Below are 14863 nucleotides of genomic sequence, written 5' to 3' on the forward strand. Positions count from 1 at the left end.
GGAACGTAGAACTGACCATAACTTTTACACTGGTAGCAATTATTCGTTTTATACAATGGAAAAACTGTTGTGTTTATTTTGCATTTTATGCTTCTGGCGTTGACTTCTAAGGCACTAACTATTCGATCTGGTGGACCAACGCAATAGAGTGAAGCCTAGGTTGCCCGGAACGTAGAACTGACCATAACTTTTACACTGGTAGCAATTATTCGTTTTATACAATGGAAAAACTGTTCTATTTATTTTGTATTTTATGCTTCTGGCGTTGACTTGTTAGGCCCTAACAATTCGATCTGGTAGAACAACGACCTAGAGTGAGGCCTAGGTAGCCCGGAACGTAGAAACGACCATCACTTCCATACTGGTAGCAATTATTCGTTTCATACGATGGAAAAACTCTTTTATTAATATTGTATTTTATGCTTCTCGCGTTGACTTCTAAGGGCCTAACTATTCAATCTGTTGGAGCAACGCCCTAGGGTGAAGCCTAGGTTGCGCGGAAAGTAGAAATGACAATAACTTTCACACTGGGTGCAATTATTCGTTTTATACGATGGAAAAGCTGTTGAATCTTTATTGTATTTTATGCTTCTGTCGTTGACGTCTAAGTCCGTAGCAATTAGATGTGGTGGAGCAACGCACTAGAGTGACGCCTAGGTTGCCCGGAACGTGGAATGACCATTACCTTCGCAATGTTTGCAATTATTCATTTTATACGATGGAAAAACTGTTGTACTTGTATTGTATTTTATGCTTCCGGCGTTGACTTCTAAGGCCCTAGCTATTCGATCTGGTGGAGCAACGCCCTAGAGTGAAGCCTAGGTTGCCCGGAAAGGAGAAATGACCATCACTTTCAAACTGGTTGCAATTAATCCTGTTATACGATGGAAAAACTGTTATTCTTTTATTGCATTTTATGCTTCTGGCGCTCACTTCTTAGGCCCTAACTATTCGATCTGGTGGAACAACGTCCTAGGGTGAAGCCTAGCTTGCCCGGAACGTAGAAATGACCATTACTTTCACACTGTTTGCATTTATTCCTTTTATACGATGGAAAAGCTGTTGTATTTATATCGTATTTTATGCTTCTGGCGTTGGCTTTTAATGCACTAACTACTGGATCTGGCGGAGCAACGTCCTCGAGTGAAGCCGAGGTTTCCCGGAACGTAGAAATGACCATAACTTTCACACTGGTTGCAATTATTCGTTCTATACGATGGAAAGACTGTTGTATTTTTATTTTATTTTCTACTTCAGGCGTTGACTTCTGCCGCCGTAGCTATTCGATGTGGTGGAAGAACGCCATACAGTGAAGCCTAGGTTGCCCGGAACGTACGAATGACCACAACTTTTACACTGTAGCAATTATTCGTTTTATACGATGGAAAAGCTGTTATATTTATATTGTGCTTTATGCTTCTGGCGTTGACTTCTGAGGCCGTTGCTATTCGATGTGGTGGAAGAACGCCATAGAGTGAAGCCTAGGTAGCCCGGAACGTAGAAATGACCACTACTATCACACTGGTTGCAAATTATTCCTGCTATACCATGGAAAAACTGTTGTATTTTTATTGCATTTTATGCTTCTGGCGTTCACTTCTTAGGCCCTAACTATTCGATCTGGTGGAACAGCGGCCTAGGGTGAAGCCTAGGTTTCCCGGAACGTAGAAATGACCATCACTTTCACACGGGTTGCTATTATTCGCTTTATACGATTGAAAAACTGTTATATTTATATTGTATTTTATGCTTCTGGCGTTGCCTTCTTAGGCCCTAACTGTTCGATCTGATGGAACAACGCCCTAGAGTGAAGCCAAGGTTACACGGAACGTAGAAATGACCAGTACTTTCACACTATTTGCAGTTACTCCTGTTATACGATGGAAAAACTGTTGCATCTTTATTGAATTTTCTGCTTCTGGCGTTGACTTCTAAGGCCCTAACTATTCTATCTGGTGGATCAACGCCCTAGAGTGAAGCCTGGGTTGCTCGGAATGTAAAAATGACCATAACTTTCACACTGGTTGCTATTATTCGTTCTATACGATGGAAAGACTGTTGTATTTTTATTGTATTTTATACTTCAGGCGTTGACTTCTGAGGCCGTAGCTGTTCGATGTGGTGGAAGAACGCCATACAGTGAAGCCTAGGTTGCCCGGAACGTACAAATGACCACAACTTTTACACTGGTAGCAATTATTCGTTTTATACGATGGAAAAGCTGTTATATTTATATTGTACTTTATGCTTCTGGCGTTGACTTCTGAGGCCGTTGCTATTCGATGTGGTGGAAGAACGCCATAGAGTGATGCCTAGGTAGCCCGGAACGTAGGAATGACCACTACTATCACACTGGTTGCAAATTATTCCTGCTATACCATGGAAAAACTGTTGTATTTTTATTGCATTTTATGCTTCTGGCGTTCACTTCTTAGGCCCTAACTATTCGATCTGGTGGAACAGCGGCCTAGGGTGAAGCCTAGGTTGCCCGGAACGTAGAAATGACCATCACTTTCACACGGGTTGCAATTATTCCTGTTATAGAATGGAAATACTGTTGTATTTTTATTGTATTTTATACTTCAGGCGTTGACTTCTGAGGCCGTAGCTATTCGATGTGGTGGAAGAACGCCATACAGTGAAGCCTAGGTTGCCCGGAACGTAGAAATGACCATGACTTTCACACTGTTTGCAATCATTCCTTTTATACGATGGAAAAGCTGTTGTATTTATATCGTATTTTATGCCTCTGGCGTTGACTTCTAAGGCCGTAGCTATTAGATGTGGTGGAGCAACGCCCTAGAGTGACGCCTAGGGTGCTCGGAACGTAGAAATGACCATTACTTTCACACTGGTTGCAATTATTCGTTTTATACGATGGAAAAGCTGTTGAGTTTATATCGTATTTTATGCTTCTGGCGTTGACTTCTTAGGCCGTAACTATTCGGTCTGGTGGAGCAACGCCCTGGAGTGAAACCTGGGTTGCCCGGAACGTAGAATTGGCCATCACTTTCAAACTGGTTACAATTATTCCTGTTATATGATGGAAACACTGTTGTATTTTTTTTGCATTTTATGGTTCGGGCATTGACTTCTATGGCCCTAACTATTCAATCCGTTGGAGCAGCGCCCTAGGGTGAAGCCTAGGTTGCTCGGAAAGTTGAAATGACCATAAGTTTCATACTGGTTGCAATTATTCGTTTTATACGATGGAAAAGCTGTTGCATTTATATTGTATTTTATGCTTCTGGCGTTGACTTCTAAGGCACTATCTATTCGATCTGGTGGAGCAACGCCCTCGAGTGAATCCTAGGTTGCTCGGAATGTAGAAATGACCATAACTTTCACACTGGTTGCAATTATTCATTTTATAGGATGGAAACGCTGTTGTATTTATATCGTATTTTATGCTTCTGGCGTTTACTTCTAAGGACCTTACTATTCGATCTGGTGGAGCAAAGCCCTAGAGTGAATCCTAGGTTGCTCGGAATGTAGAAATGACCACAACTTTCACACTGGTTGCAATTATTCGTTTTATACGATGGAAACGCTGTTGTATTTATATCGTATTTTATGCTTCTGGCGTTTACTTCTATGGACCTAACTATTCGATCTGGTGAAGCAACGCCCTAGAGTGAATCCTAGGTTGCTCGAAAAGTAGAAATGACCATAACTTTCACACTGGTTGCAATTATTCGTCTTATACGATGGAAACGCTGTTGCATTTATATTGTACTTTAAGCCTCTGGCGTTGGCTTCTAAGGCCCTAACTATTCAATCTGTTGGAGCAACACCCTAGGGAGAAGCCTAGGTTGCTCGGAAAGTAGAAATGACCATCAGTTTCATACTGGTTACAATTATTCGTTTTATACGATGGAAAAACTGTTGTATTTATATTGTATTTTATGCTTCTGGCGTTTACTTTTAAGGACCTAACTATTCGATCTGGTGGAGCAACGCCCTAGAGTGAATCCTAGGTTGCTCGGAATGTAGAAATGACCATAACTTTCACACTGGTTGCAATTATTCGTTTTATACGATGGAAACGCTGTTGTATTTATATTGTACTTTAAGCCTCTGGCGTTGACTTCTAAGGCCCTAGCTATTCGATCTGGTGGAGCAACGCCCTAGAGTGAAGCCTAGGTTGCCCGGAAAGGAGAAATGACGATCACTTTCAAACTGGTTGCAATTAATCCTGTTATACGATGGAAAAACTGTTATACTTTTATTGCATTTTATGCTTCTGGCGTTCACTTCTTAGGCCCTAACTATTCGATCTGGTGGAACAACGGCCTAGGGTGAAGCCTAGCTTGCCCGGAACGTAGAAATGACCATTACTTTCACACTGTTTGCAATTATTCCTTTTATACGATGGAAAAGCTGTTGCATTTATATCGTATTTTATGCTTCTGGCGTTTACTTCTAAGGACCTAACTATTCGATCTGGTGGAGCAACGCCCTAGAGTGAATCCTAGGTTGCTCGGAATGTAGAAATGACCATAACTTTCACACTGGTTGCAATTATTCGTTTTATACGATGCAAACGCTGTTGTATTTATATCGTATTTTATGCTTCTGGCGTTTACTTCTAAGGACCTAACTATTCGATCTGGTGCAGCAACTCCCTAGAGTGAATCCTAGGTTGCTCGGAATGTAGAACTGACCATAAGTTTCATACTGGTTGCAATTATTCGTCTTATACGATGGAAAAGCTGTTGTATTTATATCGTATTTTATGCTTCTGGCGATGACTTCTTAGGCCGTAACTATTCGGTCTGGTGGAGCATCGCCCTGGAGTGAAAGCTAGGTTGCCCGGAACATAGAATTGGCCATCACTTTCAAACTGGTTGCAATTATTCCTGATATATGATGGAAACACTGTTGTATTTTTTTTGCATTTTATGTTTCGGGCGTACACTTCTAAGGTCCTGACTTTTCAATCTGTTGGAGCAAGGTCCAAGGGTGAAGCCTAGCTTGCTCGGAAAGTAGAAATGACCATAAGTTTCATACTGGTTGCAATTATTCGTTTTGTACGATGGAAACACTGTTGTATTTTTATTGCATTTTATGCTTCGGGCGTTGACTTCTTAGGCCCTAACTATTCAATCTGTTGGAGCAACGCCCTAGGGTGAAGCCTAGGTTGCTCGGAAAGTAGAAATGACCATCAGTTTCATACTGGTTGCAATTATTCGTTTTATACGATGGAAAAACTGTTGTATTTACAGTGTATTTTATGCTTCTGGCGTTGACTTCTAAGGCCCTAGCTATTCGATCTAGTGGAGCAACGCCCTAGAGTGAAGCCTAGGTTGCCCGGAAAGGAGAAATGACCATCACTTTCAAACTGGTTGCAATTACTCCTTTTATACGATGGAAAAGCTGTTGTATTTATATAGTATTTTATGATTCTGGCGTTTACTTCTAAGGACCTAACTAGTCGATCTGGTGGAGCAACGCCCTAGAGTGAATCCTAGGTTGCTCGGAATTTAGAAATGACCATAACTTTCACACTGGTTGCAATTATTCGTTTTATACAATGGAAACGCTGTTGTATTTATATTGTACTTTAAGCCTCTGGCGTTGACTTCTAAGGCCGTAGCTATTAGATGTGGTGGAGCAACGCCCTAGAGTGACGCCTAGGGTGCTCGGAACGTAGTAATGACCATTACTTTCACACGGGTTGCAATTATTCCTGTTATATTATGGAAACGCTGTTGTATTTTTATTGCATTTTATGCTTCGGGCGTTGACTTCTAAGGCCCTAACTATTCAATCTGTTGGAGCAACGGCCTAGGGTGGAGTCTAGCTTGCTCGGAAAGTAGAAATGACCATAAGTTTCATACTGGTTGCAATTATTCGTTTTATACGATGGAAAAGCTGTTGTTTTTATATCCTATTTTATGCTTCTGGCGTTGACTTCTTAGGCCGTAACTATTCGGTCTGGTGGAGCAACGCCCTGGAGTGAAACCTAGGTTGCCCGGAACGTAGAATTGGCCATTACTTTCAAACTGGTTGCAATTATTCCTGATATATGATGGAAACACTGTTGTATTTTACTTGCATTTTATGGTTCGGGCGTGGAATTCTAAGGCCCTAACTATTCAATCTGTTGGAGCAACGCCCTAGGGTGAAGCCTAGGTTGCTCAGAAAGTAGAAATGTCCATAAGTTTCATACTGGCTGCAATTATTCGTTTTATACGATGGAAAAACTGTTGTATTTATATTGTACTTTATGCTTCTGGCGTTGACTTCTAACGCTCTATCTATTCGATCTGGTGGAGCAACGCCCTAGAGCGAAGCCTAGGTTGCCCGGAACGTAGAATTGGCCATCACTTTCAAACTGGTTGCAATTATTCCTGTTATATGATGGATACACTGTTGTATTTTTGTTGCATTTTATGCTTCGGGCGTTGACTTCTAAGGCCCTACCTATTCAATCTGTTGGACCAACGCCCTAGGGTGGAGCCTAGCTTGCTCGGAAAGTAGAAATGACCATAAGTTTCATACTGGTTGCAATTATTCGTTTTATACGAAGGAAAAACTGTTGTATTTATATCCTATTTTATGCTTCTGGCGTTGACTTCTAAGGCACTATCTATTCGACCTGGTGGAGCAACGCCCTAGAGCGAAGCCTAGGTTGCCCGGAACGTAGAATTGGCCATCACTTTCAAACTGGTTGCAATTATTCCTGTTATATGATGGATACACTGTTGTATTTTTGTTGCATTTTATGGTTCGGGCGTTGACTTCTAAGGCCCTAACTATTCAATCTGTTGGACCAACGCCCTAGGGTGAAGCCCAGCTTGCTCGGAAAGTAGAAATGACCATAAGTTTCATACTGGTTGCAAATATTCGTTTTATACGATGGAAAATCTGTTGTATTTATACCGTATTTTATGCTTCGGGCGTTGACTTCTTAGGCCCTAACTATTCAATCTGTTGGAGCAACGCCCTAGGGTGAAGCCGAGGTTGGTCGGAAAGTAGAAATGACCATAAGTTTCATACTGGTTGCAATTATTCGTTTTATACGATGGAAAAGCTGTTGTATTTATACCGTATTTTATGCTTCTGGCGTTGACTTCTTAGGCCCTAACTATTCGGTCTGGTGGAGCAACGCCCTGGAGTGAAACCTAGGTTGCCCGAAATGTAGAATTGGCCATCACTTTCAAACTGGTTGCAATTATTCCTGATATATGATGGACACACTGTTGTATTTTCTTTGCATTTTATTGTTCGGGCGTTGACTTCTAAGGCCCTAACTATTCAATCTGTTGGAGCAACGCCCTAGGGTGAAGCCTAGGTTGCTCGGAAGGTAGAAATGACCATAAGTTTCATACTGGTTGCAATTATTCGTTTTATACGATGGAAAAACTGTTGTATTTATATTGTATTTTATGCTTCTGGCGTTGACTTCTAAGGCACTAACTATTCGATCTGGTCGAGCAACGCCCTAGAGCGAAGCCTAGGTTGCCCGGAACGTAGAATTGGCAATCACTTTCAAACTGGTTGCAATTATTCCTGTTATATGATGGATACACTGTTGTATTTTTTTTGCATTTTATGGTTCGGGTGTTGACTTCTAAGGCCCTAACTATTCAATCTGTTGGATCAACGCCCTAGGGTGAAGCCTAGGTTGCTCGGAAAGTAGAAATGACCATAAGTTTCATACTGGTTGCAATTATTCGTTTTATACGATGGAAAAACTGTTGTATTTATATCCTATTTTATGCTTCTGGCGTTGACTTCTTAGGCCGTAACTATTCGGTCTGGTGGAGCAACGCCCTGGAGTGAAACCTAGGTTGCCCGGAACGTAGAATTGGCCATCACTTTCAAACTGGTTGCAATTATTCCTGATATATGATGGAAACACTGTTGTATTTTTTTTGCATTTTATGGTTCGGGCGTGGAATTCTAAGGCCCTAACTATTCAATCTGTTGGAGCAACGCCCTAGGGTGAAGCCTAGGTTGCTCAGAAAGTAGAAATGTCCATAAGTTTCATACTGGCTGCAATTATTCGTTTTATACGATGGAAAAACTGTTGTATTTATATTGTATTTTATGCTTCTGGCGTTGACTTCTAAGGCACTAACTATTCGATCTGGTCGAGCAACGCCCTAGAGCGAAGCCTAGGTTGCCCGGAACGTAGAATTGGCCATCACTTTCAAACTGGTTGCAATTATTCCTGTTATATGATGGATACACTGTTGTATTTTTTTTGCATTTTATGGTTCGGGTGTTGACTTCTAAGGCCCTAACTATTCAATCTGTTGGATCAACGCCCTAGGGTGAAGCCTAGGTTGCTCGGAAAGTAGAAATGACCATAAGTTTCATACTGGTTGCAATTATTCGTTTTATACGATGGAAAAACTGTTGTATTTATATCCTATTTTATGCTTCTGGCGTTGACTTCTTAGGCCGTAACTATTCGGTCTGGTGGAGCAACGCCCTGGAGTGAAACCTAGGTTGCCCGGAACGTAGAATTGGCCATCACTTTCAAACTGGTTGCAATTATTCCTGATATATGATGGAAACACTGTTGTATTTTTTTTGCATTTTATGGTTCGGGCGTTGACTTCTAAGGCCCTAACTATTCAATCTGTTGGAGCAACGCCCTAGGGTGAAGCCTAGGTTGCTCGGAAAGTAGAAATGACCATAAGTTTCATACTGGTTGCAAATATTCGTTTTATACGATGGAAAAGCTGTTGTATTTATACCGTATTTTATGCTTCTGGCGTTGACTTCATAGGCCGTAACTATTCGGTCTGGTGGAGCAACGCCCTGGAGTGAAACCTAGGTTGCCCGGAACGTAGAATTGGCCATCACTTTCAAACTGGTTGCAATTATTCCTGATATATGATGGAAACACTGTTGTATTTTACTTGCATTTTATGGTTCGGGCGTGGAATGATAAGGCCCTAACTATTCAATCTGTTGGAGCAACGCCCTAGGGTGAAGCCTAGGTTGCTCAGAAAGTAGAAATGTCCATAAGTTTCATACTGGCTGCAATTATTCGTTTTATACGATGGAAAAACTGTTGTATTTATATTGTACTTTATGCTTCTGGCGTTGACTTCTAAGGCACTATCTATTCGATCTGGTGGAGCAACGCCCTAGAGCGAAGCCTAGGTTGCCCGGAACGTAGAATTGGCCATCACTTTCAAACTGGTTGCAATTATTCCTGTTATATGATGGATAAACTGTTGTATTTTTGTTGCATTTTATGCTTCGGGCGTTGACTTCTAAGGCCCTACCTATTCAATCTGTTGGACCAACGCCCTAGGGTGGAGCCTAGCTTGCTCGGAAAGTAGAAATGACCATAAGTTTCATACTGGTTGCAATTATTCGTTTTATACGATGGAAAAACTGTTGTATTTATATCCTATTTTATGCTTCTGGCGTTGACTTCTAAGGCACTATCTATTCGATCTGGTGGAGCAACGCCCTAGAGCGAAGCCTAGGTTGCCCGGAACGTAGAATTGGCCATCACTTTCAAACTGGTTGCAATTATTCCTGTTATATGATGGATACACTGTTGTATTTTTGTTGCATTTTATGGTTCGGGCGTTGACTTCTAAGGCCCTAACTATTCAATCTGTTGGAGCAACGCCCTAGGGTGAAGCCTAGGTTGCTCGGAAGGTAGAAATGACCATAAGTTTCATACTGGTTGCAATTATTCGTTTTATACGATGGAAAAGCTGTTGTATTTATATTGTATTTTATGCTTCTGGCGTTGACTTCTAAGGCACTAACTATTCGATCTGGTCGAGCAACGCCCTAGAGCGAAGCCTAGGTTGCCCGGAACGTAGAATTGGCCATCACTTTCAAACTGGTTGCAATTATTCCTGATATATGATGGAAACACTGTTGTATTTTTTTTGCATTTTATGGTTCGGGCGTTGACTTCTAAGGCCCTAACTATTCAATCTGTTGGAGCAACGCCCTAGGGTGAAGCCTAGGTTGCTCGGAAAGTAGAAATGACCATCAGTTTCATACTGGTTGCATTTATTCGTTTTATACGATGGAAAAACTGTTGTATTTATATTGTATTTTATGCTTCTGGCGTTGACTTCTAAGGCCCTAGCTATTCGATCTGGTGGAGCAACGCCCTAGAGTAAAGCCTAGGTTGCCCGGAAAGGAGAAATGACCATCACTTTCAAACTGGTTGCAATTAATCCTGTTATACGGTGGAAAAACTGTTATTCTTTTATTGCATTTTATGCTTCTGGCGCTCACTTCTTAGGCCCTAACTATTCGATCTGGTGGAACAACGGCATAGGGTGAAGCCTAGCTTGCCCGGAACGTAGAAATGACCATTACTTTCACACTGTTTGCATTTATTCCTTTTATACGATGGAAAAGCTGTTGTATTTATATCGTATTTTATGCTTCTGGCGTTGGCTTTTAATGCACTAACTACTCGATCTGGCGGAGCAACGTCCTCGAGTGAAGCCGAGGTTTCCCGGAACGTAGAAATGACCATAACTATCACACTGGTTGCAATTATTCGTTCTATACGATGGAAAGACTGTTGTATTTTTATTTTATTTTATACTTCAGGCGTTGACTTCTGCCGCCGTAGCTATTCGATGTGGTGGAAGAACGCCATACAGTGAAGCCTAGGTTGCCCGGAACGTACGAATGACCACAACTTTTACACTGGTAGCAATTATTCGTTTTATACGATGGAAAAGCTGTTATATTTATATTGTGCTTTATGCTTCTGGCGTTGACTTCTGAGGCCGTTGCTATTCGATGTGGTGGAAGAACGCCATAGAGTGAAGCCTAGGTAGCCCGGAACGTAGAAATGACCACTACTATCACACTGGTTGCAAATTATTCCTGCTATACCATGGAAAAACTGTTGTATTTTTATTGCATTTTATGCTTCTGGCGTTCACTTCTTAGGCCCTAACTATTCGATCTGGTGGAACAGCGGCCTAGGGTGAAGCCTAGGTTTCCCGGAACGTAGAAATGACCATCACTTTCACACGGGTTGCTATTATTCGCTTTATACGATTGAAAAACTGTTATATTTATATTGTATTTTATGCTTCTGGCGTTCACTTCTTAGGCCCTAACTATTCGATCTGGTGGAACAGCGGCCTACGCTGAAGCCTAGGTTGCCCGGAACGTAGAAATGACCATCACTTTCACACGGGTTGCAATTATTCCTGTTATAGAATGGAAATACTGTTATATTTTTATTGTATTTTATACTTCAGGCGTTGACTTCTGAGGCCGTAGCTATTCGATGTGGTGGAAGAACGCCATACAGTGAAGCCTAGGTTGCCCGGAACGTAGAAATGACCATGACTTTCACACTGTTTGCAATTATTCCTTTTATACGATGGAAAAGCTGTTGTATTTATATCGTATTTTATGCCTCTGGCGTTGACTTCTAAGGCCGTAGCTATTAGATGTGGTGGAGCAACGCCCTAGAGTGACGCCTAGGGTGCTCGGAACGTAGAAATGACCATTACTTTCACACTGGTTGCAATTATTCGTTTTATACGATGGAAAAGCTGTTGAGTTTATATCGTATTTTATGCTTCTGGCGTTGACTTCTTAGGCCGTAACTATTCGGTCTGGTGGAGCAACGCCCTGGACTGAAACCTGGGTTGCCCGGAACGTAGAATTGGCCATAACTTTGAAACTGGTTGCAATTATTCCTGATATATGATGGAAACACTGTTGTATTTTTTTTGCATTTTATGTTTCGGGCGTACACTTCTAAGGTCCTGACTTTTCAATCTGTTGGAGCAAGGCCCAAGGGTGAAGCCTAGCTTGCTCGGAAAGTAGAAATGACCATAAGTTTCATACTGGTTGCAATTATTCGTTTTGTACGATGGAAACACTGTTGTATTTTTATTGCATTTTATGCTTCGGGCGTTGACTTCTTAGGCCCTAACTATTCAATCTGTTGGAGCAACGCCCTAGGGTGAAGCCTAGGTTGCTCGGAAAGTAGAAATGACCATCAGTTTCATACTGGTTGCAATTATTCGTTTTATACGATGGAAAAACTGTTGCATTTACACTGTATTTTATGCTTCTGGCGTTGACTTCTAAGGCCCTAGCTATTCGATCTAGTGGAGCAACGCCCTAGAGTGAAGCCTAGGTTGCCCGGAAAGGAGAAATGACCATCACTTTCAAACTGGTTGCAATTACTCCTTTTATACGATGGAAAAGCTGTTGTATTTATATAGTATTTTATGATTCTGGCGTTTACTTCTAAGGACCTAACTATTCGATTTGGTGGAGCAACGCGCTAGAGTGAATCCTAGGTTGCTCGGAATTTAGAAATGACCATAACTTTCACACTGGTTGCAATTATTCGTTTTATACAATGGAAACGCTGTTGTATTTATATTGTACTTTAAGCCTCTGGCGTTGACTTCTAAGGCCGTAGCTATTAGATGTGGTGGAGCAACGCCCTAGAGTGACGCCTAGGGTGCTCGGAACGTAGTAATGACCATTACTTTCACACGGGTTGCAATTATTCCTGTTATATTATGGAAACGCTGTTGTATTTTTATTGCATTTTATGCTTCGGGCGTTGACTTCTAAGGCCCTAACTATTCAATCTGTTGGAGCAACGGCCTAGGGAGGAGTCTAGCTTGCTCGGAAAGTAGAAATGACCATAAGTTTCATACTGGTTGCAATTATTCGTTTTATACGATGGAAAAGCTGTTGTTTTTATATCCTATTTTATGCTTCTGGCGTTGACTTCTTACGCCGTAACTATTCGGTCTGGTGGAGCAACGCCCTGGAGTGAAACCTAGGTTGCCCGGAACGTAGAATTGGCCATCACTTTCAAACTGGTTGCAATTATTCCTGATATATGATGGAAACACTGTTGTATTTTACTTGCATTTTATGGTTCGGGCGTGGAATGATAAGGCCCTAACTATTCAATCTGTTGGAGCAACGCCCTAGGGTGAAGCCTAGGTTGCTCAGAAAGTAGAAATGTCCATAAGTTTCATACTGGCTGCAATTATTCGTTTTATACGATGGAAAAACTGTTGTATTTATATTGTACTTTATGCTTCTGGCGTTGACTTCTAAGGCACTATCTATTCGATCTGGTGGAGCAACGCCCTAGAGCGAAGCCTAGGTTGCCCGGAACGTAGAATTGGCCATCACTTTCAAACTGGTTGCAATTATTCCTGTTATATGATGGATACACTGTTGTATTTTTGTTGCATTTTATGCTTCGGGCGTTGACTTCAAAGGCCCTACCTATTCAATCTGTTGGACCAACGCCCTAGGGTGGAGCCTAGCTTGCTCGGAAAGTAGAAATGACCATAAGTTTCATACTGGTTGCAATTATTCGTTTTATACGATGGAAAAACTGTTGTATTTATATCCTATTTTATGCTTCTGGCGTTGACTTCTAAGGCACTATCTATTCGATCTGGTGGAGCAACGCCCTAGAGCGAAGCCTAGGTTGCCCGGAACGTAGAATTGGCCATCACTTTCAAACTGGTTGCAATTATTCCTGTTATATGATGGATACACTGTTGTATTTTTGTTGCATTTTATGCTTCGGGCGTTGACTTCTAAGGCCCTACCTATTCAATCTGTTGGACCAACGCCCTAGGGTGGAGCCTAGCTTGCTCGGAAAGTAGAAATGACCCTAAGTTTCATACTGGTTGCAAATATTCGTTTTATACGATGGAAAGCTGTTGTATTTATACAGTATTTTATGCTTCTGGCGTTGACTTCTTAGGCCGTAACTATTCGGTCTGGTGGAGCAACGCCCTGGAGTGAAACCTAGGTTGCCCGGAACGTAGAATTGGCCATCACTTTCAAACTGGTTGCAATTATTCCTGATATATGATGGAAACACTGTTGTATTTTTTTTGCATTTTATGGTTCGGGCGTTGACTTCTAAGGCCCTAACTATTCAATCTGTTGGAGCAACGCCCTAGGGTGAAGCCTAGGTTGCTCGGAAAGTAGAAATGACCATAAGTTTCATACTGGTTGCAAATATTCGTTTTATACGATGGAAAAGCTGTTGTATTTATACCGTATTTTATGCTTCTGGCGTTGACTTCATAGGCCGTAACTATTCGGTCTGGTGGAGCAACGCCCTGGAGTGAAACCTAGGTTGCCCGGAACGTAGAATTGGCCATCACTTTCAAACTGGTTGCAATTATTCCTGATATATGATGGAAACACTGTTGTATTTTTTTTGCATTTTATGGTTCGGGCGTTGACTTCTAAGGCCCTAACTATTCAATCTGTTGGAGCAACGCCCTAGGGTGAAGCCTAGGTTGCTCGGAAAGTAGAAATGACCATAAGTTTCATACTGGTTGCAATTATTCGTTTTATACGATGGAAAAACTGTTGTATTTATATCCTATTTTATGCTTCTGGCGTTGACTTCTAAGGCACTATCTATTCGATCTGGTGGAGCAACGCCCTAGAGCGAAGCCTAGGTTGCCCGGAACGTAGAATTGGCCATCACTTTCAAACTGGTTGCAATTATTCCTGATATATGATGGAAACACTGTTGTATTTTACTTGCATTTTATGGTTCGGGCGTGGAATTCTAAGGCCCAAACTATTCAATCTGTTGGAGCAACGCCCTAGGGTGAAGCCTAGGTTGCTCAGAAAGTAGAAATGTCCATAAGTTTCATACTGGCTGCAATTATTCGTTTTATACGATGGAAAAACTGTTGTATTTATATTGTATTTTATGCTTCTGGCGTTGACTTCTAAGGCACTAACTATTCGATCTGGTGGTGCAACGCAATAGAGTGAAGCCTAGGTTGCCCGGAACGTAGAATTGGCCATCACTTTCAAACTGGTTGCAATTATTCCTATTATATGATGGATACACTGTTGTATTTTTGTTGCATTTTAT

Source organism: Calliopsis andreniformis, unplaced genomic scaffold (genome assembly GCF_051401765.1).
Source record: "Calliopsis andreniformis isolate RMS-2024a unplaced genomic scaffold, iyCalAndr_principal scaffold0014, whole genome shotgun sequence".
NCBI lineage: Eukaryota > Metazoa > Arthropoda > Insecta > Hymenoptera > Andrenidae > Calliopsis > Calliopsis andreniformis.